The 24063-nt window shown below is 63.2% G+C and overlaps 1 protein-coding gene across 8 annotated transcripts in view; it reads right to left on the bottom strand.

Moving 5' to 3' along the window:
- BRSK2 (BR serine/threonine kinase 2) overlaps window positions 1–24057 on the bottom strand; it is a 62768-nt gene extending 38711 nt beyond the window's left edge. For all 8 annotated transcript variants that reach the window (XR_004265888.1, XR_004265889.1, XM_032270588.1 and 5 more), the window contains exon 1: window positions 24017–24057. The gene's annotated coding sequence lies outside the window, so the exon portion shown is untranslated. The remainder of the gene's footprint in view (window positions 1–24016) is intronic.
- Window positions 24058–24063: the final 6 nt, after the last annotated feature.

The raw sequence follows: 24063 nt of genomic DNA, 5'->3' as shown, positions 1-24063 counted from the left end.
GGCACACAGGCGCACATACAGGCACACACACAGGCGCACACAGGCACACACACACAGGCACACGCACACAGGCGCACACAGGCACACGCACACAGGCGCACACAGGCACACGCACACAGAGGCACACACACAGGCACACGCACAAAGGCGCACACAGGCACACATACAGACACACACACACAGGCGCACACAGGCAAGCACACAGGCACACACATACGCACACATACAGGCACATGCACACAGGCACACGTACACAGGCACGCGCACACATGCACACACACACAGGTGTACACACACACATACAGAGGCACACACGCATGGATGCACGGACACCGAGCCCCTGGGCAGAGGCCTTGCCTTACAGAGACTCAGACAGACAACGTTCCTTCGTATCTGAGAGAGCGGAGGCCCCGCACTCAGCCAGGCTTCCTTCGAGGTGAACGGCCACGCACCCAGGTGTGGGAGGAGGTGCGGCACCTGCAGGAGAATCGGAAGCACCGGCCCTCAGGACACGAGGATTTCAAACTTTTTTTTTTTTTTTTGAGACAGAGACTCGCTCTGTGGCCCAGGCTGGAGGGCAGTGGTGCGATCTCAGCTCATTGCAACCTCCACCTCCCGGGTTCAAGTGGTTCTCCTGCCTCAGCCTTCTGGACAGCCGGGATTACAGGCACTCCCACCACACCCGGCTAATTTTTGTATTTTTAGTAGAGACAGGGTTTCTCCATGCTGGCGAGGCTGGTCTCAAACCCCTGACCTGAAGTGATCCACCTGTCTTGGCCTCCCAAAGTGCTGGGATTTCAGGTGTGAGCCACCGCACCCAGCCAGAAACAAGCATTTCAAAAATTATCTTTATTGCACCAAGGTGCTAGAATTAGTGAGTGGCTGTATCTATAAACAAGAGGTCCAGAAAAAGGACTAAGAAGCAAAAAAATGCTCTAACATATTAAAAATCATACCGACTAGAATAAGAAACTAAACAAGGACTGAACAAATGAGAATTGCTTGCACCCGGGAGGCTGAGGCTGCACTGAGCTGAGACTGTGCACTATACAGCCTGGGGGACAGACTGAGGCTGTCTCAGGGAGGGAGAAAAAAAGGTGCCCTCTCCCCTATTTGCTTTCTCCTGTATTGAGGGTTCCAGGAACACATGCCTTAGACTGGAACGCTGTCCTCATTAGACATCCACTTCCCAAGCCCTCCCCAACCCTTGGCACCCATTATTCAAGTAAATGGATTTTTTTGTTTTTTACATGGAGTCTCATTCTTGTCACCAGGCTGGAATGCGGATGGCATGATCTCAGCTCACTGCAACCTCTGTCTCCCGGGTTCAAACAATTCTCCCGCCTCCGCCTCCTGAGTAGCTGGGATTACAGGTACGCGCCAGCACACCCGGCTAATTTTTGTATTTTTAGGTCAGACAGGACTTCACCGTGTTGGGCAGGCTGGTCTCCTGACCTCATGGTCTACCCGCCTTGGCCTCCCAAAGTGCTGGCATTACAGGCATGAGCCACTGCACCCAGCTGAAGAGACCACTTGTTTTTTTTTTGTTTGTTTGTTTTGAGATGGAGTCTCACTCTGTCACCCAGGCTGGAGTGCAGTGGCGCCATCTCGGCTCACCACAACCTCTACCTCCCAGGCTCAAGCAATTCTCCTGCCTCAGCCTCCAGAGTAGCTGGGACTACAGGCATGCACCACCACACCCAGCTAATTTTTGTATTTTTGGTAGAGATGGGTTTTCACCATGTTGGCCAGACTGGTCTTGAACTCCTGACCTCAGGAGTTCAATATCTGCCCACCTCAGCCTCCCAAAGTGCTGGGATTACAGACGTGGGCCACCAGGAGAGGGCACATCTTAAGAGAGACAAATGAAGAATTTCCCCAAATGTATTAAGTACACCAGCCTCTGGATCCACGGGGCTCACTGAACCTCAAGCAGGACAGAAACCTGGAGGAACCCACCGACGCAGGTCACTGCGAAACTGACAAAACCGATACAGAGAAAACCTCAAAAGCAGCCAGAGACGTACACCGCACCCAGGGGCCTCAGTGGCAGCCGCCTCTCACCAGCAGAGGACACGGCTTCGCACCCGCTAAGCACCCAAAGGAAACCCGAATTCTACATGCAGCGAAAGCATCCTCCAAAACCGAGGCTGATACAGCCACCTGCGGTCAGAAAAAGCTGGGGAAACTCGCTGCACGTGGACTCACTCGAGGGGCACGGGAAGGGGCACAGGAGCCTGAAAACCCATTCTCACAGCAGTATCCCTAGAAGGCAGATCCTGCACAACAATGCAGGCACTGCGGACGCGCCACCCCAGGAAACAGAACGCAACGCCCGCGGTCCACGGGCAGGGCTTCCGGGCTGTGCGGCGGGAAGGGCGTCCCCGAGTCCCCAGCTCAGGATCCCTCATGCTCTCAGCAGTTACTGATTAAATCAAAGCACTTCAGTTTCTGTGTGTTTCATCTGCCAACATGATTGCACTTGAAATTGAACCAAATTTCATGAACAGATCCCTGCCTTCCCCCTGCCCTAGCTTGGGTGGTCCCAGGCCCCGGCCACCGGGAAGGTGCCCGTGCGCCAGGTATGGCCTGGGGTTGCCAAGAGCAGTCATGGACTTGGCTCAGCGTGCCTGGCTCCTATGCCTACTGGCGATGGACTCAAACTCTCAACTTCTCCCAGTCTGAAAAACCGAAGTCACAGAACAGAACCGCCAGGGACACTCACCTGCCCAAAGCTGGGAGCTCCCACCTTCCCCATGGCTGCCCTCCCAGAAGACAGTGACCAAAGGGGCTGTGGGGAAGCCCCACGCAACAGAAGGGACGGCCACTCCAAGCCCTCTGCTGGGACCGCCCTGTGGGCAGCACGCAGGTGACAGGTTCCTCCAAGACAACAAATTCTACGGAGGGAAGTGAGGGACCCGAGGGGGTAGGGCATGCCCCAGGCAGGCAGGGGTGCCAGGCTTCCAGCGGGGACCAGGGCTGCCCTTTCTGTGGGGACTTAAAAAGCCCAAACGAGACCGACTAAAACTGGATCCAGTGAGAAAGTCTGGCAGCTCCTCAAAGTTAAACATAAGCCGGATGCAGTGGCTCCAGCCTGTAACCGCAGCTACTCGGGAGGCTGAGGTGGGAGAATCACTTGAACCCGGGAGGCGGAGGTTGCAGTGAGCTGAGATCTCGACATTGCACTCCTGGGGGACAGAGGGACACTAAGTCTCACAAAAACAAAACAAAAACCGCCATTTCCAAAACACAGTTCCTCCTCGGCCTAAGTTCCAAGCAATCGCTGCCTATGAAGCTGCACGTGGGCACGCTGTGCAGTTCCCGAGCTCCTAATGAACCCGTGTTCTATGCAGAGCTTCATCCTGGGACCCTGGAGATGTGGACTCTGGGCAGAGGGGAGTTCCCAGCGCCCTGAGATCCCGGGAGCACGGTGGGGAGTGGCGTCCCCAGCCTCAAGCTGCTGCAGGGGCGTGGAGACAGCTGTCCAGACAGAGAAGCAGCCTGGTCACTCCCAGGCCAACCGCCTCCTGCCCCATAAACAACTGAACGATGGCAACTTTTGGGGGCTGATATTTTTGACCAGAGCAAATCTTGGTCCGTAGAGGAAAATTTGATTATTTTTACATTTGAAGGTAAGCCCTTCTTTTCAAATTAACAAATGGCTGTTTTAAAACTGAGGAGCAGACAGACAACGCAGTGACCCCTGGGATCACGTGATTATTCCGGGTCTACAGTGAAGACAGCGGGGAAGCGGCTGGCACTATAGGTCCAGTGTGGGAGGCGCCCATTCTCCTCGGGGTGGAAGGCAGGGCTGGGAGCTGGCCTGCCCCTGCTGTGAGGCAGCAGCCCCTGCCCGTCTCCACCTGAGCTCCAGCCCCTAGCTGCTCCTGGCTCTGGTGCCACCTCCCTGGGCTCAGCTCTGGACCCTCCTCTTGGCTCCCCCAGTTCTGCCCAGGCCCCACTGTGGACCTGTGTGGTCAGGGTCAGAGGATGGTGGGCTGTGCAGGGAGCCCAGGCTACACAGCTCAGCTCCGGGCACAAAGACCCCAGACACCTGTGCCCACTTCTTTCCTGGCTTGGGGAAGTTCTACAAGGCAGCTGGGTGCCAGGGCCCATGTGGGCTGTGGGGCTCCCAGGGCATAAGGCCAGGGCACAGCCTGGGCACAGCGCCCCTCCTGCCGCAGAGACCCCACGGCCAGGGCCCTTAGACTGGTCAGAGACCACTCAGGCCCTGCAGGAGGCCCTGGTATCCGAGAGGGAGGGTCCCCTGCCTTGGTCCGGGGGCACCACCTCTAGGACTCTCTTGAAAAGGGCTGCAGGGATGGGAGGGGTGGGCCAGAGGGAGGGTCCCTGGGCTGAACCGAGTGGATGGTGGGGTCCTGAGGGGCCATCCCCAGGGGATGTCTGGGAGGTGGAAGCCCCCAGGGGAGCTCATGGCAGCTAAACATCTGACTGGCTCCAGCCAGAGATCCCGGCTTAGGTTTGAGCTGGGGCCATGAGACGGACAGAGACCCACCCTAGCCGCTGCCCAGCCCCATCCTCCCCAGGAACTGGGGTTCTGACCATGGGCTTCTAACACAGACGAAGGTGCCAGGGCAGCACCTGCAGTGGGTCCCTCCTGTCCACCCCTCAGGCCTGCAGCCGTCAGGGTGGGCACACACGGTGGGCCAGGGGGGCCCTGCCCCTGGGGAGGGAGTGCCACTGCTGTGCCCTGGGCCAGAGACCCAACTGGCCTGGGGCATGGGGTGGCTCTGGTGGCCAGGGCGCCGTCGCCCACTCCCAGCAGGCAGGAGGGACCCATCTGGGCTGGGGCTGCTGTATCTGACCCGCCAGACACTGTCCCTGGCCCAGAAAAGGTTTTCCCATGGACACCCCAGCTCTGCTGGGCCCCTCCCACCACTGGACCCTTGCCTGACCCTGTCCCAACATTTTCTGAGGACGCCCACTCCCTCATCCCTGCCCACCAAAGAGCCCAGACTTCACCCACCGCACCGCCACCATTAAGGCCGGTGACTGAGAACACATTCCCCACAGCCAGAGGACGGGGAGGGTGAGACCAGGGCCCAGATGCCAGGCAGGCCAGTGGGCAGGAGCCTCCCCGCCACAGGAGGCAGGCAGTGCCAGTGTGGGAGCCCTCCAGGCAGGTGCCGCCTGCTGGGTGCTGGCGAGATTTTCCCGTCCCTGCCGTGGCTGCAATCCTTACACGTGAGCACCCTCCTCCCTCACGCACACGTGTGAGCACACACGGGGCCCAGGCAGCCACAGTGTGAACTGCACCTGCTGGCCAGGCTGTGGGCAGAGCCAGGTCTGGCCTCGAGGAAGGTGGTGGTGCAGCTGGGGCAGCTGTGGGCCGGGAGTGTGACCAGCTGGCACTCTGCAACGTGTGGCCCCTCCCCTGCCCACCGTCGGGCCAGGCCTGGCCTCTCTTGGGGAGCCGAGGGAGGAAGGGCGGGGCGCAGGGCCTGCGGGGACATGCCATCGGCTGCGGTGGCCCTCAGGGCTCAGGGGGTGAGGCTGCTGCCCTGCCAGGCCCTCTCCCCAAACTAAAGCCAGAGGGGGCAGAACCCTGCCCTCTGCCCAGGCACCACCTTCGGGGCCCCAGCCTGGCAGCCCATGGCGGGCACTAGCACTTCCCGCCTGCTCTGTGGCCCGGGAGCAAGGCTGTGAGGAAGGAAGCTCGGAGCTTGTCCAGAGCCCACCCTCCCCTCAGCACGGCTGGCTGGGTGTCCGGGAGGAGGAACACAGCTGGCCCAAGGCTAGAGCCCCCACCCACGCCCCTGAGGATCCCCAGCTGGTCTCCAAACCCTGGCTGCCTCCTCCAAAGCCCGCCCCCTCCTCCTTCCTGCCAACCTCCATCTGTTGCCATGGCGACAGGAGCAGAAAAGGCAGGCGCAAGCTGCTCTCCCCGCCCCCGCTCCCGCCCCCGCCCCCTCAGCCGGGCCCTGGGCCAGAGCCCCCACCCCAGCCTGCAAGGGTCCTGGCCTCTGAGGCTGGGAACACCCACCTTCTGCACAAAAGGCCCCCTGAAGCCCCTCCCACCAAGCAGCTGCTGCAGCTCCTCCTCAGGCCCCGCCATGGTGGTCTGGGTGGTCCCTGCTCTGTCCTGATGACCAGGGCCCCTCTGTGGCCTTTTCAACCAGAAGGGGTGTCCCCCCAGCCCCCAGAATGGAGGACCAGCCTCCCCCACGGCCCCATCTTAGGCAGGCAAGGGCTTCTGAAGGCGGGGTCAGGCAGTGCTGGCTCAGGCAGGGCCACGGGTGTGCCTGAGTGGGTGACCAGCCCTGGGGTACATCATGTGAACCCCTGCACCCGCCGCCCCCAAATCCACTCCCGGGGACCAGAGAGCCGGACGAGGATGAAACCAGTGCCTCGTGTCCTGAGCAGGGCCTTCGAAGCACCCAGGTCTGCAGGCCCAGCACCCAGCGCACACAGCAGCGCCACTGCGCCAGGCACTTTCACGATGCACCTCCAAACGTGGACTCTGCAACTGTCACCGCTCTGTGAGGCCAGTGACACAAACCCCCAAACACGGATCGGCCACTGTGGCCGCACTGTGAGGCAGATGCCATGAGCACCCCGCCAGCATGCAGGGCTCTCCCCTGATTTGGAGCCACCGGTGTGCTCAGAAAACCTGAGTGTCTGGCAGGCTCCATCTCGGCAGTTCTCAATGCTCTGTCGAGGTGTGAGTGACACACGACAGCCAGCCCGAATGTAAAGCACCACGAGCTGGGGGCCAACACAACTGATGCCCCCAAAAGTGTCCCTGTGCCCCTCATACACCCCACACCCGCCACAGTGGTGTCTCTGTCTCTAGACGGTGCCTTCTCTACAACACCCACGAACAGAACCACACGGCACAGACGCCAACCTCCGCAGACGCCATGCAGCTTCCAAGGAGACACGGAAGTGACTCAAAACCCCAGCACATCCTGAGCAGGGCAGCCCAGGTGAACTAGGGGACAGCCCTTTGCATGTAAGATACTCCGATTAGTTCATTACAAAACCACCAACACCCCAGCTGTTGTAAACAAACCAAGGACAGACAATTCACTAAGGAAACATGATTCTCAAGAGAAACACAAATGACTAACACCTGTGCGAAGGAGTGCCCATCCCACTGCCCGAGAAGCACAACCCAGCACAGGGAGATGGGCACCAGCTGCCCGTCTATAGCCCCAGCCCAGCTCCAGGCAGCAAGGGTGAGCGAGATGGCTGGGGAAGAGCAGAGAACCAGAGTGGGGACTGCAGGTCCTGAGGAAGGCCAGGCGCATGTCTCTGGGGTCAGACAGCACGCACAAATGTTACACACACCACTGTAGAGGCAAACGTGCTCCTGCACATGTGGACACACAACACCCCCTTGCACAGGCGGACACACAACACTCCTGCACATGTGGACACACGCAATCCTGCACAGGTGGACACACGCACTCCTGCACAGGCGGACACACGCACTCCTGCACAGGCGGACACAACAGCCCCCTGCACAGGTGGACACACACGCACTCCTGCACAGACGGACACACGCACTCCTGCACAGGCGGACACACAACACCCCCCCTGCAGAGGCGGACACACAACACCCCCCCTGCACAGGCAGACACACACGCACTCCTGCACAGGCAGACACAACACGCCCCTGCACAGGCGGACACACAACACGCCCCTGCACAGGCGGGGACACACCACGCCCCTGCACAGGCGGACACACGCACACTCCTGCACAGGCGGACACACGCACACTCCTGCACAGGTGGACACAGTACACACCCCCGCACAGGTGGACACACAACACACCCCCGCACAGGCAGACACACAACACCCCCCTGCACATGCAGACACACACACACTCCCACACAGGCAGACATGTACACACCCCCGCACAGGTGGACACACAACATCCCCCTGCAGAGGCGGACATGCACACACACCCCTGCACAAGTAGACACGCACACATACCCTTGCACAGGTGGACATGCACACACCTGCACAGGTAGACACACACCCCTGCACAGGCAGATACACACACCTGCACAGGCACAGACCACTGCACAGGCAGACACACACACACCTGCCCAGGCAGACGTGCACACACACAGATGTGCACACATGCCCCCCCACCCGACTCTCAGATTGAGAAGGGACCCAGAGTGAGGGTTCTGATGTGGACCCTGACCTGTGCAATCAGGTTGAGGGTCTGAGGTGAATTCTGCCTGTTGTCACGATGGTAGAATTCAAGGGGTGTCCTTGAGTCCAGGCCTTGGACCCGCCCAAGGAGTGGCCACGGCACTTGGGCGACTCCTGGGAAGAAAGGAGGCCCTTGGCACAGGCTCAGCCTCAGGATACCCCCAGTCTGGTGACCGCTGTGTGGAGACCCCCACCTCACACAGCGTTCTCACCGGTTCTCCCACAAAAGCTGTCCTGGGACTGGACACTGGACTCCTGGGGTGGATGGTGACCTGGGACCCTGGACTCCACCCTACCCAAAGCCAGGAGCTCCGAGCAGGATCAGCAGGAGCTGGACAGATGCCTGGGACGTGAGTGTGGGGCTGCAGGGCTGCTGGACACAGGGAGGGGAACTGGCCAGGTGGCCAAGAGGAGGCCCCAGCAGTGGGACCAAGGGCCCTAGGAAGTGGCGGAGGGAGGCCGGGGTCTGAGGCCAGGCCCGCCCTGTGCTCTCCATGCCATGAGACTCACAGACCACCCCAGGGAGACCAGAGGATGGACTGCAGGGGGCATGGGGCCCAAAGGTGGATTCTGCAGTGGAAGGATCTGGGACCAGGAACCCCTCCCCTGGGAAGCGATGGAGGAGGTGACTGGACAGCCCCTGCCCCCTCTAGCTGCAGGGTGGGTAGGCTCAGCTCCAGGATGGGCAGGAGACTCTGTAGCCTTCTCTGGAGGGCACACTAGGCAAACAGAGCAGCAAACAGCCCCTCCCTGCCGGGTCCACCCCACACTGTGGGAAAGCCCTCTGCACAGGCAGGGACCCAATCCCGGCGGAGCCAGATAATCACGTTAGATTTTTATTAACTGGTTTTCACAATTCAATATTGTAAAACTAGCCCAATGAAATATTTTTATTGAACCCTACAGCTATTTGGCAATCCAGTCTCTGAACCTAACGTCCTAGTTTAGGGGGTATGGCCAGGCTGCTAGACGCCCTGGCAGAGCTGGGGCCTGAGGAGCTGCAGGAAGCCAGCAATTCCCTTGAAGGTCATGTGGGGCAGGGAGCAGGGACAAGGGCCTGGGAAGGGAGGTCCATGCAGGGAAGATGAGGGTGATGCTGTCGCCAAGGGTCAGATGTGCAGCCACCACTGCAGCCATCAGCACAGCAGCCATCACCACAGCCATCACCACAGCAACAAACACTGCAGCCACCACCCCAGCCATCACCACAGCAACAAACACCGCAGCCACCACTGCAGCCACCACCGCAGCCACCACCACAGCAGCCACCACCACAGCAGTCACCACTGCAGCCATCAACGCAGCCATCACCACAGCAGCCACCACTACAGCCATACCACAGCAGCCACCACCGCAGCCATCACCACCACAGCCACCGCCGCAGCCACCACCACAGCAGCCACTGCAGCCACCACTGCAGCCATCACCACAGCAGCCACTGCAGCCATCACCACAGCAGCCACCACAGCAGCCACTGCAGCCATCACCACAGCAGCCACCACCGCAGCCACCACTGCAGCCATCACCACAGCAGCCACCACTGCAGCCACCACTGCAGCCATCACCACAGCAGCCACTGCAGCCATCACCACAGCAGCCATCACCACAGCAGCCACCACCGCAGCCACCACTGCAGCCATCACCACAGCCACCACTGCAGCCATCACCACAGCAGGCACCACAGCCGTCTGCTCTGAGGCCTGCAGCTCCCTCCACTGTGCACCTGCCAGGCCCCACCCTTGGCAGCCCAGGTGACAGCTACCAGGTTGCTGTGGTGACACTGGGGCTGCCTTCCCTAGGAAACCCCGGGAGCCTCCGCCTGTCATTCTGGGTGCAGGCAGACAAGGATGCACAGACCTGCTGGCACAGATGAACGTGCACATACACACGTCTGCAAACACAAGTGGGCATGCACACACCTGCACAGACATGCCACACACACAGACACACACTAACAGGTATGCAGGCACATAGGGTTGGGCACACACAGATGTGTGCACTAACATAGACATGCACACGCCCACACACAAACCTCAGCAACCTCCTGGAGGGAGCAGACACCTGGCCTCCCCACCTCAGGCCCCTGGGGCTCCTCTTTTCCAGGCTGCAGGCTGACACCTGCCAGCGCCCCCTCAAGCCCAGCAGTGGCCCAGTGACAGCCCCACTCCCGCCCCCTCCAGAAGCACAGCCAGCAGGGGTCCAAGTGCTAGATACAGCTGTCCTTGCCTCCGAGGGCCTCCTTATGCCGGCTCTGTGAGGCCCATCTTGAGAGCCTGGGGCCCCTCAGTGGCATCCTTGGCAGGGGTTTGGGGCCACGCCCCTCCCATGTTGTCAAACACTAGCTCCCCTCACCCCCCATGCAATCTGCCAAGCTCTCTGGGGTCCTGGGTGGCAGGGACAGCCCAGACGTGCTCAGTTATCTTCTAAGAAGGGGCCTCTGGTGGCCGGGCAGGGAGGGGAAGAAAAGTCTGGGAGGAGGGCAGGCAGGAGGAGCTGCTGGTTAAGGACACCGTGACCTCATCAAGGGCATGGGCAACAAACAAACATGGGGAGGAACTGGGGCAGTCGGGAGGGTCCTGTCTTTGTATCTTGGGCGGGTTTAGGAACCTGTGGGGCTTGGGGAGTCTGGGAAGGCTGGGGATGGAATGGCACAGGTATGGGCCAGGGTCTGACATACAGAAGGGGAGCCTGGGGCTAAGCCACTCTGCAAAGGGTGTGAGGCCTGCAGGGCCAAGGAGCAGGGACTGGATGGGGTCACCACCATGTAGGCACGTAGGCAGGCAGGCAGGCAGGCAGGCAGGCAGGCAGGACCCAGCGCCGGAGGTGTGGGCCGGTGGCTGTGGCCACACTCGGGACAGGACGGACCTCCCCACCCCAGCACAACTTTCAGGCTGGCCTGAGCCCAACCACTCTGCACCCATTTTCCTGGTTCAACCCTGGGTCCTCAAAGCCTGGGAGCAGAGGCCAAAGCCAAGCCTGTGCCCTCAGGGGGAGCTGGGGCCGCTGGCCAGTCCCCCATCCCAGATGCCTGGACAGGACAGGGCATGTCTTCCTAGAGGAGGGGGCTGGAGCTGGCAGCTCACCACCTGTAACTGCAGGGTGCCAGCTGCGGGCACTGTCTATGACCCCAATTCCTCAACTATGAAGCAGCGGGGCTGCCACCAACTCCACCAACAGTCCTGAGCCTCGAGAGCCACAGAGAGCAAGCCGGGCAAGGACTGGCACCCACCCTCCCACCCCAGCCAGAACTTGGGGCTCCAGGAGGAACATGGGCTCCTGTCCCAACTGGGGAGGGGTGGAGGGTCCCAAGCAGAGGGCTGGGAGGGCAGTGTCCAAGTTCCCCAGCCCACCAGCTGGCCCAGGGCTGTGGATGAGGCAGCCTGGCCCAGGCCACTCCCAAGACCACTCCCTGGGTGACTGACCTCCCTGGGGCTGCACTGGATGCTGCTGGGCCCCTCAGCCACCCCCCTGAACCCCCAGAGAGGGAGGCCCACACACCTGCCTGCCTGCCACAGCCTCAGGGGCTGCGTGCCAGGACATGGGCGTGGCGAGGGCTGGGGAGGGACCCAGGGCCCCGAGGACACCACACTCCGACAGGGTGGGAGTGCTGACCCTGCCCCACCCCGAGAGCCTGCCCGTCAGAGGAGCCGCCACCACAGAGGTAATCTCCAGAGTGTGATAAGAACAGAGCTGCTTAGCAGGCAGCGGGCAGCTTGCAGGAGGGGCGGAGAGGGCAGAGGCAGGAGCTGCAGGCCCACGCCCGTGACTCCCGCCCTCCCAAACATCAGCATCTGTCTCTGAGTGCCTTGTGGTCTGAGGCAGGGGCCACATCAGGAACCAGGGCAGGGCATCCAACTCCGCCTCTGCTCTCCCACGGCTGGTACTTTAGCTGATATCCAGGGAGGGGCTGGGCAGATGGCCTCCTGGAGGGCCCCTCCTCACCCCAGCCTCCACCGGGTGTCAGGACAGGGCGGAGGGGAAGGCAGAGCAACGGCAAGGCTCAGAGGCGGGTGCGACACTCAGCCTATGGGATGTCTGTCCTGGGGGCTGAGGCAGAGGCAGAGGGACACCTGGCTGGGACAACGACCCCCTTCCGTGACCACTCCCCTGAGAGGAAACGTGACGGGAGGGCAGGGTCAGGGAGGGGGCAGCACTGAGGACATGGGGCTCAGAGATGGGAGGGGGATGCAGAGGAGTCAGGCCCAGGCAGGGAGCCAGCTCCCCCTACCCAGATCCGTCTGTGCCTGTGGGCAGCTGAGGCAGGCAGGGGCAATGGGGAGGGCAGTCGTGTCACAGGATGGCCGAGGAGGGGCCGAGTCTCCCCACTCCTGGGGCCAGGCTGGAGGCACTGTGTCCCCACACTGGATCTGCGGGACGGGGAGAGGGTGCTGGCTCTGGAAGCTTCCGCCGGACAGACTTGAATTCTGCTCGTATATCACAAGTCCCCGACCTGCAGCTGTGGCCTGGATTGGAGGAGTAGGAAGAGGGGTGGGATGGAGATAGGACACCCGTCAGGGTCCCAGAATCCTAGCGGAGCCAGGCAGGTCCCTCTAAAAGACATGCAGACAGATCCGAAGAGAGAAAGCACCCTGGAAGGTCCCAGCAGGTGACCTGTGCGCCCCTTCTGCTGGGCCCGTGCCCATGCGCCCCTTCTGCTGGGCCTGCTGCCTCCCATCCCAGCCCTGTGATGCCACAGCCCTGGGTCACGCAGAGGGGCCTGGAGCCCGCCTGCCTGCCTCCCCACGTGGGCAAACACTCAGTGTTTTCCCGCTCAATGCCTGGCCCTCCCCAGTCACTCTCAGCACGGGCCCTGGGGGCTCAGTTTATCCAACACCACCGGGGCTGCACAGCCCAGAACAGAGCCTACTTCTGTCCCCCCAGCACAGGGTCCACAGGCCACCAGCAGTGCACCAGGTGCCCCAACAGAACTGTCACCCAGCACCAATAGGTGAGGGACCTACCAGGGCTGCCAGATGCCACCCAGGTGGGGTGACAGCTCAGGCCACACTGTCAGAGGTGGGTGTCAATTACCCCCTTTCCCACCACACAGCCAGCTCCAACCACCAGGGCCCCTCCTCCACATCCCATGAGCCTGGGGGTTTCTGCGGTGCAGCCCCAAGTGGAAGGAGCAGAGTGGGGCTGAGGCCAGGAGCCCAGAGCCCCTAGGTCCGAGAGCAGCCTTCAGCTCCAACGCCCAGCACCAGCAGGGGTGCCAGCAGGGTAACTCAGGCAGGGAGGACCCCACGGTGACCGGTGAGCCAGTGATGTTGTGGCCTGGGGTGAGGGGTGGCTGCCACAAAGACCCTGCCACACACAGCAGCCTCCATCCTGGGCTGGGGGACGATTGCCATGTATCCTCCAGCAGGCAAGGCCCGTCCCGGCCCCGTCACAGCAGGCAGTGCACCTGCCCCGGGAGGAGGCCCCACACTGGCTGACCCCACAGGCAGCCTGTGGGGTGGGGGCTCAGCACCCTGTGGGTGATGGGCCAGGAAGGGGTCTGCAGCCAGGCACCTCCCCCATGGTGACTCCCAAAGTCCCCTTGGGCCCTGCTCGTCCTCCCGCCTGTGCCATCTGCAAACGCCCTCGGCTGCCCTAGCTTTTGCTGGAGACGGCGCTCATCTGTGCCACTTCATGATTAGTCACAAATCCCCAGGGATTTGGGGTTTAGGGTCAAAAAACATCCAAGCTGATCTGAGCCCTCCCTCTTCTCAGAGGTAGTCACAGCCCCTTCCTCCATCTGCCAAGCTCAGTGCCCGTCCCACCTCTGCTGGGGGCTGGGCTCCCAGGGCCCATTCCCTCCCCGTGGTCAGCTGCCTCACTCCCTCTTCCTTTGGCCGGAGACCCTCTTTTCTGTCCTGGCCTCCTGAGTCCTGGCCCTCCCCCAGCACCTAGGCAGGATCCGATGAGGCCCTAGAGGACCCTCTCCTGTGTGTGGGGAGCTCCAGGGAGACAATCCCTCACCCACCAGGAGGAGTCGGGAGGGCTGGCTGGGCTGCTGAGTCCCTGGAGGAGGGTGGGGCAGCCAGAGGTCACACCCAGCACCACCCACTCTCCCCGATGCTCCTCCCAGAAGGCGAGGCTCAGGCTTGGACAAAGCGCAGCTGAGGGTGGCCTAGAGCTGGACTTGCAGAGATAGCTCCTCCACCCATGCCCATCTGCCCCCAAGGGCGCCTTCTCAAACTCCTGCAAGTCACCCACCCTTAGGCCACAGGAGCCCTGAAACAAGGTGACTCTTAGGAGTTTGTCACAAAGGGCTCCTGAGAGTGAGATCCAGGGCATGTGGACCAGACCCCACCCCAGCCCGCTGTGCCCATCCCACCTCAAGGGGCCCCGACACCCAATGCCTCTGGAGAGCACAGGCCAGGCCACCCAGACTTCCCAGGGCTGCTCCATGCCTGCTCCCCGGCACCCACACGCAGGGGCACCTGCAGCTCTGCAGGGCCCTGGCCCTCCATCTCCCCACAAGTTAAAGACAGAGAGACCCCAGCAAGGCACAAGCGGTGGGGCCAGGGGTCTGCTCGGGCCCCAGGGCTGGGGGACTGGCCAGAGGGAGGTACCGAGTACGTTCCATTCCCCCTGCCCCTCCTCAGCACAGAACCAGAGACTGACCCCTGGGGACAGGTTTGGGATCTTGCCAAAAACCTCAGACCCTCACACATCTCTTTCCAGCAGCAGCTGGGGTATGAGGACCGACTGCCAACACAGGTGCGCTCTCAGGAGGCAGCAGCTGCAGACTTCAGCACGGCTGGTGCTGGACAGCTCCCGGGGCCTCCCGCCACCCAAACAGGCGCAGGGCCCTTTCCTTTTCCAGAAAGTCGAGAGCTCCCTGCTGCGTCCCCAGGGTCCGCTCCAGGGGACGCAGCACTGCAGGGAACTCCGTGCCACCCACGGCTTGCCGCCCCCTTCCCTGGAGACCAGACAGGACACTCAGGGGCTGTGCCGGCCCCTGGTATTGGCCCTCAGAGGCTCTGTGCAGCCTACAGGACATGGGGCTGCTGGCCCAGGAGTGACGTCCCCCTGCTCCAGGAACATACTCAGGGGTATGCAGGCCCTGGCCCTGGGTCTCCTGAGTGCCCCCAGATCGTGCAGAAAGAGTGACCTATTCTTCCAGGCTGTGGCAATCCCGGCCAGACAGATTCGCCATGACATGCAGACGCATGCAGAAGAGCACCCACACCCCAAGTGTGAGCCCCGCCTCACAGACGCCGGGCAGCAAATCCCAAAATACGAGGGCAGCCAGGCATCAGCTGCTCACGGTGAGGTGACGATGGGGCGTGTGCTGTGGAAGGACACAGGCCAGGCACCTTGGCAGGGCAGCCCCATGAAGCCTGGAGCCTCGAGGCCTGTGGAGCAGGCAGGACCTCCCCACACAGATGTCTCTGTGACCGGCTCCACCACTGTTTCACTTGCTGGTCCTCCCCGAGTGCCCAACAGTGACCATCCTGGCATTCACGTGGCCTGAGTGGAAGGAGGCCCCATGCCCCGTGCTGAGCGCAGCAGGGATGGAAGGAAGGAGAGTCACGCAGCCCTGCCACCGGTAGCTGCTGGGCCAGAGGAGTGGACGCTGCAGGGTCCCAGCACCACGGGGAGCCTGGAGAGGGCCAAGGCCTGACGGGGAGGACGCCTTCCTCATGCTTGAGGGCCGCCCAGCCTCGCACCTGGAGCCCGGCAGAGCCCCAGGCCCTGGGCCGGCTCCTCATCTGCACCCCTCCCAGGGCGAGAACATCCGGGGTGAGCGGCCACAGGGCGCAGGGAGAACCACCAGGTCCTCCACTACCTGCCCCCACCACAGAGAACAGAACTGATGGGGCCCCACTCCTCCCACGTGGTGTCTACCCCCGAGACCACCTGCACATGTGTCGCATGCAGGGAACATTCTAGAACACATGTCCCGAGGTAGGCCAGGGCGTCTTGCTGTTCCCATGCCTGGCCGGTGCTGGCAGCGTTCAGCACCCAGGAAGGATGTGGACGGGCAGAAGATGGACCCACAGCTGCCACACAGGGTCAGAGGTCATGTAAGAGGAGGTCACCGCCACCCCAGCTCTCCAAGTGGGGCCCCCAACAAGCGTCAGCACCACCTGGAAACGTCTAAGAGATGCACAGTCCACCCCAAGCCCGGGCCTCCAGGGAACGCTGAGGCTCAGGGCCCCTGAGAGCAGCCCCAGCCATGGACAGGGCAGGAGCCTGAGTCCACAGCCCCAGCAGAGCCCAGTGCCTGCCCAGCTCCTGCTGCAAGGACACTGGGCTGGCAGCAGAGTCCCAGGCCTGAGAAACGTTCCTGTAAAGTCACAACCCCCGTGTCTGACTGGCTTCCTGCCAGTTTCTAGAAGTCAGTGCTGATTTCTCAGGGTGATAATTGCCCTTAGATTTTCAAGAGCTTCTCTGTTCTACTTGCACACCAAATGTTTACAATAAACAAGGCCTGTGACTATTTTGGAACAACGGAGGTGGGGGTGCCACGGGCCGCTGCAGGCAGTGCTCGCCAGGCTTGGGGTGCTCTCCTCTGCTCTCGTGTGAAAACGCCAGGACCTGGAACACACCCTCCACCCCAGAGAAGCCTCGGGAACCACAGGGCTGGGGCTCAGCTGCTGCACCCCAGGGTGCCAAGGAAGGAAGCTGGGCCCGACAGCACCGGGGAATGGGGTCAGGCCCCAAACTCACTACTTCCCGGGTACCCCAAATCCCCCACGCCCACCTGACAGAAGCAGGGCCACGGCAGGTGGTGTGAGATGTGTCTGGGGTCACTGCCAGCAGCAGGACGGGACAGGACAAGCCCCTCACCAGCCTAGAGCCCTGGGGGTGCAGCCGCCAGCTTGAGCCGGAGGGACAGTGTGGCCCTGGTGTCCCCAGCTGGCTGACCCAGCTTTGCCACAATCCCTGTCACGGCTCCCCGCTAGCCACCCCTACCAGGGAGAATTCCACAAAAATGCCAGAAGCTGGGGGAGGGCAGCAGAGTGACGCCGTCTGAGCCGCTTCTCCCACCTCAGGTGCCCTGACCAACAAGCCAACCTACTCCTCGGCTCTGTCCTGAGGGTGACACAGGCCCCAGCGGCAGGGCTCAGCCCCAGCAGGCGCAACCCCCCGGCACCACCCACCATCCTGCCCACGCCACTTCACAGGGACACTGAGGCAGGGACACAGGTGACCGCTCAGCTACCATTGGCAACCAAGTACCCTGGAGGGGCCCTGCCCACAACAGGGAGCACAGGAACATCCTGGCCAGAGACCCCAGTCACAACAGCTCTGTGGCTCTGGCCTGGGGTGGGGCTGCCTGCCAGCTGCTTCCTGGCTGAGGTGCCTGTGTGCTGTGCCGTGGAAGGGAAGGAGCACTCTGCACCCCCTGCAAACCCTGTGTGCAAGAAGCCACCAGGGGGCTGGAGGGGGACCCAAGCACCCTGGGCACCATGGGATGAAAGCCAGGGCGGTTGTGGATGCGAAGACCAGCCTCCACCCCAGACACCAAAAGCGAGCAGAGGGGCTGGGGGGCTCCAGGGAACCCCACATTTCTCCTGGCAGCTACCAAGGACCATGGTACACCTAGGCCCCATCACAGATGAGCAGGAGCAGGGCTTGAGCATGGGGACCAGGGCTGCTCAGGGCACCTGAGGCCACACCACCAAGGCCCACAGCCTGACCCTATCTGGCCACCCCAGGTCTCTGAGAACCCAGCTTGGGGTTGCCACTCCAACCCCTGCACCCCCAGTGGGGCAGTGAGTGCCAAGGTGCCTGACACAGCCACCCTGGCCAGGACCCTTCCCGGGGTGGGCACCACACCTATCACCTCCGTCTGGTGCAAGATAACTCTCGGCCCGGGGCAGTGATGTCACCCCCACGCAGGGAACCAGCCAATCAGGGACCCAGGCCAGCCCCAACCAGGCAGCTCAGGCAGCAGGGTGAGCAGCAGCTTATTCGGGGTGCCACAACCTGGGGCCTGACGCCAGATGTGCAGAGGGGCCTTCCCTCGGCATGCAGGGCCACCAGGCACTGCCCCCCAGCCCTTATCCATGTCCCCACAAACCGTCCACGGCTCTAAGCCTCAGCCCGACTCACAGCCGCCCCTCTGTATCACAGGACCACGCCAGCAGCCATCCAGGCGACCTCCCGCCTCTGCCTAGGGCCAGGAAGGCCAGCCTCGCCTCCGGAGCCCCGGACTCCAGCTTGAGCCCAGCAGGCAATGACAGCACCAATGTCCTGGGCACCTTCATCCCCCTCAGGCCAAGGCGCCCGGGACTCCCACTGGCCCTACCCAGCCCCAGCCCCAGCCCAGCCCAGAAGTGTCTGTTCCCCTCAGCCAGCACCATGAGGCTGCCATGGCCACCCAGGAAAGGCAGCTCCATCCTCACAGGCTGGCACCCCCCAGGGCAGACAGGACCCGAGCTCAGTCCAAGGACATAGCACCTAACAAGGAGCCCGGTGCCCAGTGAGATGCACGCCAACCAATGGGACCTCATCATCTGCCAGGGGTGGTGCTGTCACTCTCCAGGGCTGAGGGAGGAAGCCAGGCCCAGCCTGTCTGGGCTAGGGCAGAGCAGGGAGGCCCCGGCCTCTATGGGCCCTGTGACTAAAAGCAGAAAGAGCCCAGGAAGCTGGAGGTGCCCAGGAAAACAAGGAGTTTATCTTTAACAGCCGGACTTTGGGGAGTGCTGCTCTGTGGGTGGGGCCCCGCTCCCAGCTGCTGGGCCCAGAACACTGGCCCCTCAGAGGCGGTGGAACAAGGCCTGGACCAGGCGGGCCAGGCCCTGAAAGGCAGCCGGCCTGGCACAATCCCTGCTTTGTCCCTGCAGCCTCGGCCCCAGCCCAGCATCCATCTTGTCCAAAGCCCCAGGCAGCTGGCTCTGGGCAGCCTAACCCGGCGGGCATCCCTGGGGCGAGGCCTTAGAGAAGCCCGCGAGCAGCTCGGTCAGCCGGGGCTAGGACATGGGGCTCAAGGCTGACACAGGGGCCAGCCCTAGAGGTGGAAGCAGGGCTGCCCCGCAGATGAGGGCTCTGTCCCAGCACTGGGTGCCGTGGACATCCTACAGAGCGGGGGGCAGCAGAGGACCAGCCGCGTCAGCCCCACGGGGCCTGACAGATGCTAGTCTGCGTCTCCCCCCATCCCCAGCACAATGTTTCCAGCCACTGGAGCCTGCACAAGCTCCATGGAAACCCCATTCTGCACACAGGGGCCCCAAGGTGCCAGCCTCTCTGCTCCCGAGGGGCCAGGGCTTAGGTGGGCTGTCCAGAGCTGAGGGCAGGGCACAGCATGGCATGCTGGCGCCCCACAGCACCACGAGGCCTACGAGCCAGGCACAGCCCACACAGGCGGGTGCTGGCGGCCAGCAGTCACGGGGACCAGCCGCCTCCTCTCCTGGTGCCGGCCACACAGCAGGGCTGCTGACTTTGAAGACAGCCTACCCTCCCCAGGTGCCCAAGAAGGCAGTCTGTGCCCAGTGAGGCCTGGAAAGCACAGGAGCCCTCAAACAAGCACCAGCAGGGGTCGGCGAAGGGGCCTTCCCAACGGCTCCTCATCAGAGCCAGTGGCAGGCGGGGTGGTGTGGCCCACTCAGGCTGTTCCCAGGGACCAGGGTCTGACCTGCCCTCGGGCTGGCCTGGGGGGTCTCCTGTCTGATGCAAGGCACCCAGAGTGCCAGGGTAGGTGAGGCTGTGATGAGAGAGCTCCAGGGTCACTCCACAGTCAGGGCTGGGCAGTACCCTCTGTCCAGCGTGTCTTTTAGAGCCATTGCCAGTGAAAAGGCAGGAAGAGCCATATCAATGGGCATACACACTGGAGGTGCCTGGGGCTGACTTGGGGCTGACTGAGGGCAGGGACAGGACATGGGCCTAGGGCTCCTGCCCTCAACTTGGGGAACTGCCTGTCCTTACCACCCGGAGCCTCTGTGCCAAGGGCCCTGACAGGGCCACTCAGGCCAGCTCTCAGCTGGGAAGGGGGCTCCCTGCAGAGGGCCTGCAGGGCGGAAGAGGCCGGGGCAGCATCCTAAGGCCTCCACCCTGGTGCAGTCACTGGCGTGGCACCCAGCAATGCTGAATGGGCCTTTCCAGGGATCTTGTGGGGAGGGCTGTCGAGTCCATGCTGGCTCCCCAGGCTCTGTGCACGGCGCCCTGGGAACGGCATCCTGAGATCTGGACTTGTGGAAGCCCCATGCAGGGCAGATAAGGGGTTCAAGCTCCAGGCGGCGGCTGCCCTGACCAAACAGCTGGGGTCAGATGGCCAGGGCCTGACAAGGGGCAGGGGGTGGGTGGGGCACAGAATCTCAGGGGTCTCACAGCACAGTCACATGGCCAGGGCCTAATGCGGGAGGGGAGGTGGTGGCACAGAATCTCAGGGGTCTCACAGCAAGTCACATGGCCAGGGCCTGACGCGAGGTGGGGCACAGAATCCCCACAAGCAGACACCCCACACTAAGTCCACCTTCACCGCTGGGGAGGCCGCGGGGTCCTGCCTGCCTACGTGCCCTCCTGGCTCAGCCCTGCATGGCACTCTGGCAGGACTCCTTGGCCACCGGCCCCAACTCCAGGGCCCCGAACACCACAGCCAATCACTGCCCATGCTGCTCAACGTTCTAAACCGACCCCAGCCCAGGCCAACTTCCCTCCCCTCCACATCTGCTTCCAGCTCCTTGGCCTGGGGTCACCCCCAGGGCCTCCCCAGCACAGGCTCTCTCTCCCCTCACCTGTTCCATCTTACTGGCTTCTCCCACCCCAGGACCCCTCCCCACCCGGCAGCAACCAGGGCTCAGTCCTCCCAAAGACCGAGGAGAACTTGGGGGGGTATGTCCCAGGTCCCTGGCAGTCTCAGGCCCTCCCCCGCCCCACAGCAGGTGACCCTGCCAGGTGAGCTGCAGGGCAGCCCCTCCTCCAATCTCCTCTCCTTCGCTACCTGGCGGAAGAGTCCCGCCCCTGGACAGAGCCCAAAGGAGGGCCCCTCATGGTCCTGTGCAGCCCCACCCCAAGAACAGCTCCAAGGGCCAGAGGGCCTCCAGCTCCTCCTGCAGGGCCCTCCCAGGCCTCCCAGGTAGCTGAGCCCAGGTCTGGGTAGAAGGTGCCCTGCTTGGCCTACTGACGGGGCAGCGGACGAAGGCCCCCCACCCACGCAACACTCCCTCCTGGACCCAGGCGCCCCACTCAGAGCATCTCCACGTGTCGCACCCTCCGGCCTCCATGGTGCCCTTGCTGGCAGGGACTGTGTCCCGGCACCGCCGCAGGGGTCCGGCCCAAGCAAGGCTACAAAAGCCTTTCTCAGCCCCGAGAAAAGCTGGCGTGGCACCTTTGCAGGTGGGTTCCCACCTGACCTCGGCCTACGTCCCCCTCCAGCGAGGAGGCTTCTGCGGCTGCTCTGTGCTCTGAGGGCTTCGCCTGGGGCCTAGCTCAGGCAGCGGGACCACAGGAGGCAATTCCCGCAGCCACCGAGGGGGGCTGACCCCACAGCCACAGCGGCCGTGCAGGACGCACAGGCCCAACAAGCCAGGCGGGCACCATACAGGTGAGACCGTGGAGCACTCCTACCAAAAGGCACAAGAAGACAGCTGACCAGACCCTGCAGAGCCCAGACGGGCATCCCCAGGCCCCAGGAGAGGGAGGCTGCATGGTCTCACCTCTGCACGCAGCCTGATGTCACCTCCCCACACAAGGGCAGGTTTCAGAACACATCTGTGGCCCACCTTCCAACAGGCCCAGCTTGGCTCAGCCTGGCGTTAGGGCTCACGCACCGCAAGGCTCATGGCCACTGACCACCTCCCCCTCAGGGGCCACCTCAAGTCAGCAGCTCTGGCTTCCAGGGACTCAGGCAGAGGAGAGGAGATGAACAGAGAGGGCCAAACCAACAAGCTGCCAGCCACGGATGTGGGGAGGGGGCTGGAGTCACATCCACACCAATGGCCCCCAAGCCAGGCCTCCACAGCTTCCCTGTGGCCAGGTCCCCGGCAGGATCAGACCGTCCTGGGGGTGGCAGCAGCGGCAGGAAGCCCAGCCTCCGGTTCTCCCACAGAGGTCTCCTGGCAGGCAGCCTATCTCCCTCCCAGGCGTGGGACTGGCAGCTCTCCTGGCATCTGGTACCAAGCGGCCCCGCGCACACACGCGGAGCCCCATGTCCGCCCAACTCCTGGTGACCCTCAGCCGTAGCAGCGGGAAGACGCATGGACATGGTGGCCTTCTTCAGGGCCCTCCCGGCGACGCGCTAGCCCTGTGCCAGTCAGAACTGGGAAAGAGGGGGCCGATTTGTGCACACCCCCCACAGCTGTTTTCTAAACATCTCTCCCAGCACGTTGTAGACACATACAGCCCATCCTTTTGTATTCATTAGTTAATTACAGTGGAAACCTCCCGTAATTAACCCGCCACCAGTAGAACTCCGTGAAGAGTGGAGAGCAGCCCTACCCACGGCCGCCAGCACAGCACTGCATGTCACTCAGTGTCTTCACTCACAGGCGGAGGCTTCCTTATCATAACGTTTTATTGAGACTGTAATTAGATTACCTTCCTGACTCCTGCATCTTGCTGCCCTGGGCCCTCCCTTCACCAAGGATTTCACAAACTACGGCTGTTCTTTCTGGGAAAGACGAGAATCTTAAACTCAGGTGGACACTGGCTGAATGCCACCTCCTCCTCCAACCCAGACCGCACTGCCCCGACTGCCCAGGCCCTGCCCTGTGCCAGGGGCCCATCATGCCGTGGCGGGTGGGGGGAGGCCGTGCACCCAGGTGAGGCGGCTCCCTTGAACCCCTGAGCCCCCGCCGAAAGCCCTTCCTGCAGCTCTGCCATAGTTACATCACAGCCGCGGACCTCCCCCAAGAGCCTGGCCCACTTTCCTTCCCAACACCACCTCCCAGCTCCTCCTCTGTGCAGCCGCGAGGGGCTGAGCCTCCACCCTGCGCCAGCGCCCTCCTCCTCCCTCCCTCCACCCCTGCCTGCCCGGGTCTGAGAACTTCTCGGATTGGAAGGGAGAGGCAGTGCCATGGGACCTCGGGGACACCAAGAGACAGGCCGGTCGTGGGAGAAGAAAGAAAATGGCTGAGCCCCAGCTTCCACAAAGGCGACTCTGTGAACGCGCCTGGCGGATCAGATGAGGGGCTGGCCGAACCCGGCAGGTCAGGGAGAGCTGGCCGCAGGCGAGGGTGGCCGGGCTTGCCTCTGGCCTGGGTTGGGTCTCGCAGGGACCCGGGCTGTCCCCCAGAACGACAGTCGGGCCCAACCGGGAAGCCCCCTCCACCGCCAGGCCACGGGGTCGCTCCACAGGCCAGGCCCCACGCACTTCTGTCCCAGCAACCGCGGCCTCTCCCTCCCCCGGGGGAGTGCGGGTCACAGACGCTCCGCCCGCCGGAGCCCAGCCGCGTCAGGCGCTGTCCAGCCCTCTGCGGGTCCCGCTCTCTCCCGCCCCCACCGCGGAGGGAGCTCGGGCCTGCCCGGCGGCCCCGGCGCGCGGAGGTGGGAGTCCCGCCGGGGGCGCAGCTGCTTGGGCAGCACGCCTATTAGCGCGGCCGCGGCAGACGGCAGATGGGCGCCCGCGCGGCCCCCTCCTCCCGCGGCACAATGGGCCCGGCCGCCGGGGCGCACAATGCGGCCCGGGCCGCGCACCTGCAGCCGGGCCCGAGGGGCACCGGCCGGGCCCGGCCCGTGCGCCCCCGTCCGCCCGTGTGTCCTTGGGCCGCGCCCGGCCGACCGCAGCGAAGCGGCCTGCGGGGTCCGTGGCGGATCCCGGGCGCGCGGGCGGACGGGGGCGCACGGGCCGCCCATTGTTCGCGGCCGGGCCTCCCCCGGGCGCCCCCCACGCCGCGCGCCGCCCGCGCGGCCGCCCCGGCCCCGGCCCCGGCCCCCGCCCCGCCCGCGCACGCACCTGTCTGCCCCTTGCCCAGCGTCTTCTCCAGCCGGTAGGGCCCCTCA

Source organism: Sapajus apella, unplaced genomic scaffold (genome assembly GCF_009761245.1).
Source record: "Sapajus apella isolate SASKATOON/1434 unplaced genomic scaffold, GSC_monkey_1.0 scaffold212, whole genome shotgun sequence".
NCBI lineage: Eukaryota > Metazoa > Chordata > Mammalia > Primates > Cebidae > Sapajus > Sapajus apella.
Note: the sequence above shows the minus strand (reverse complement) of the source record. Positions and strands in the feature narration are given on the sequence as shown.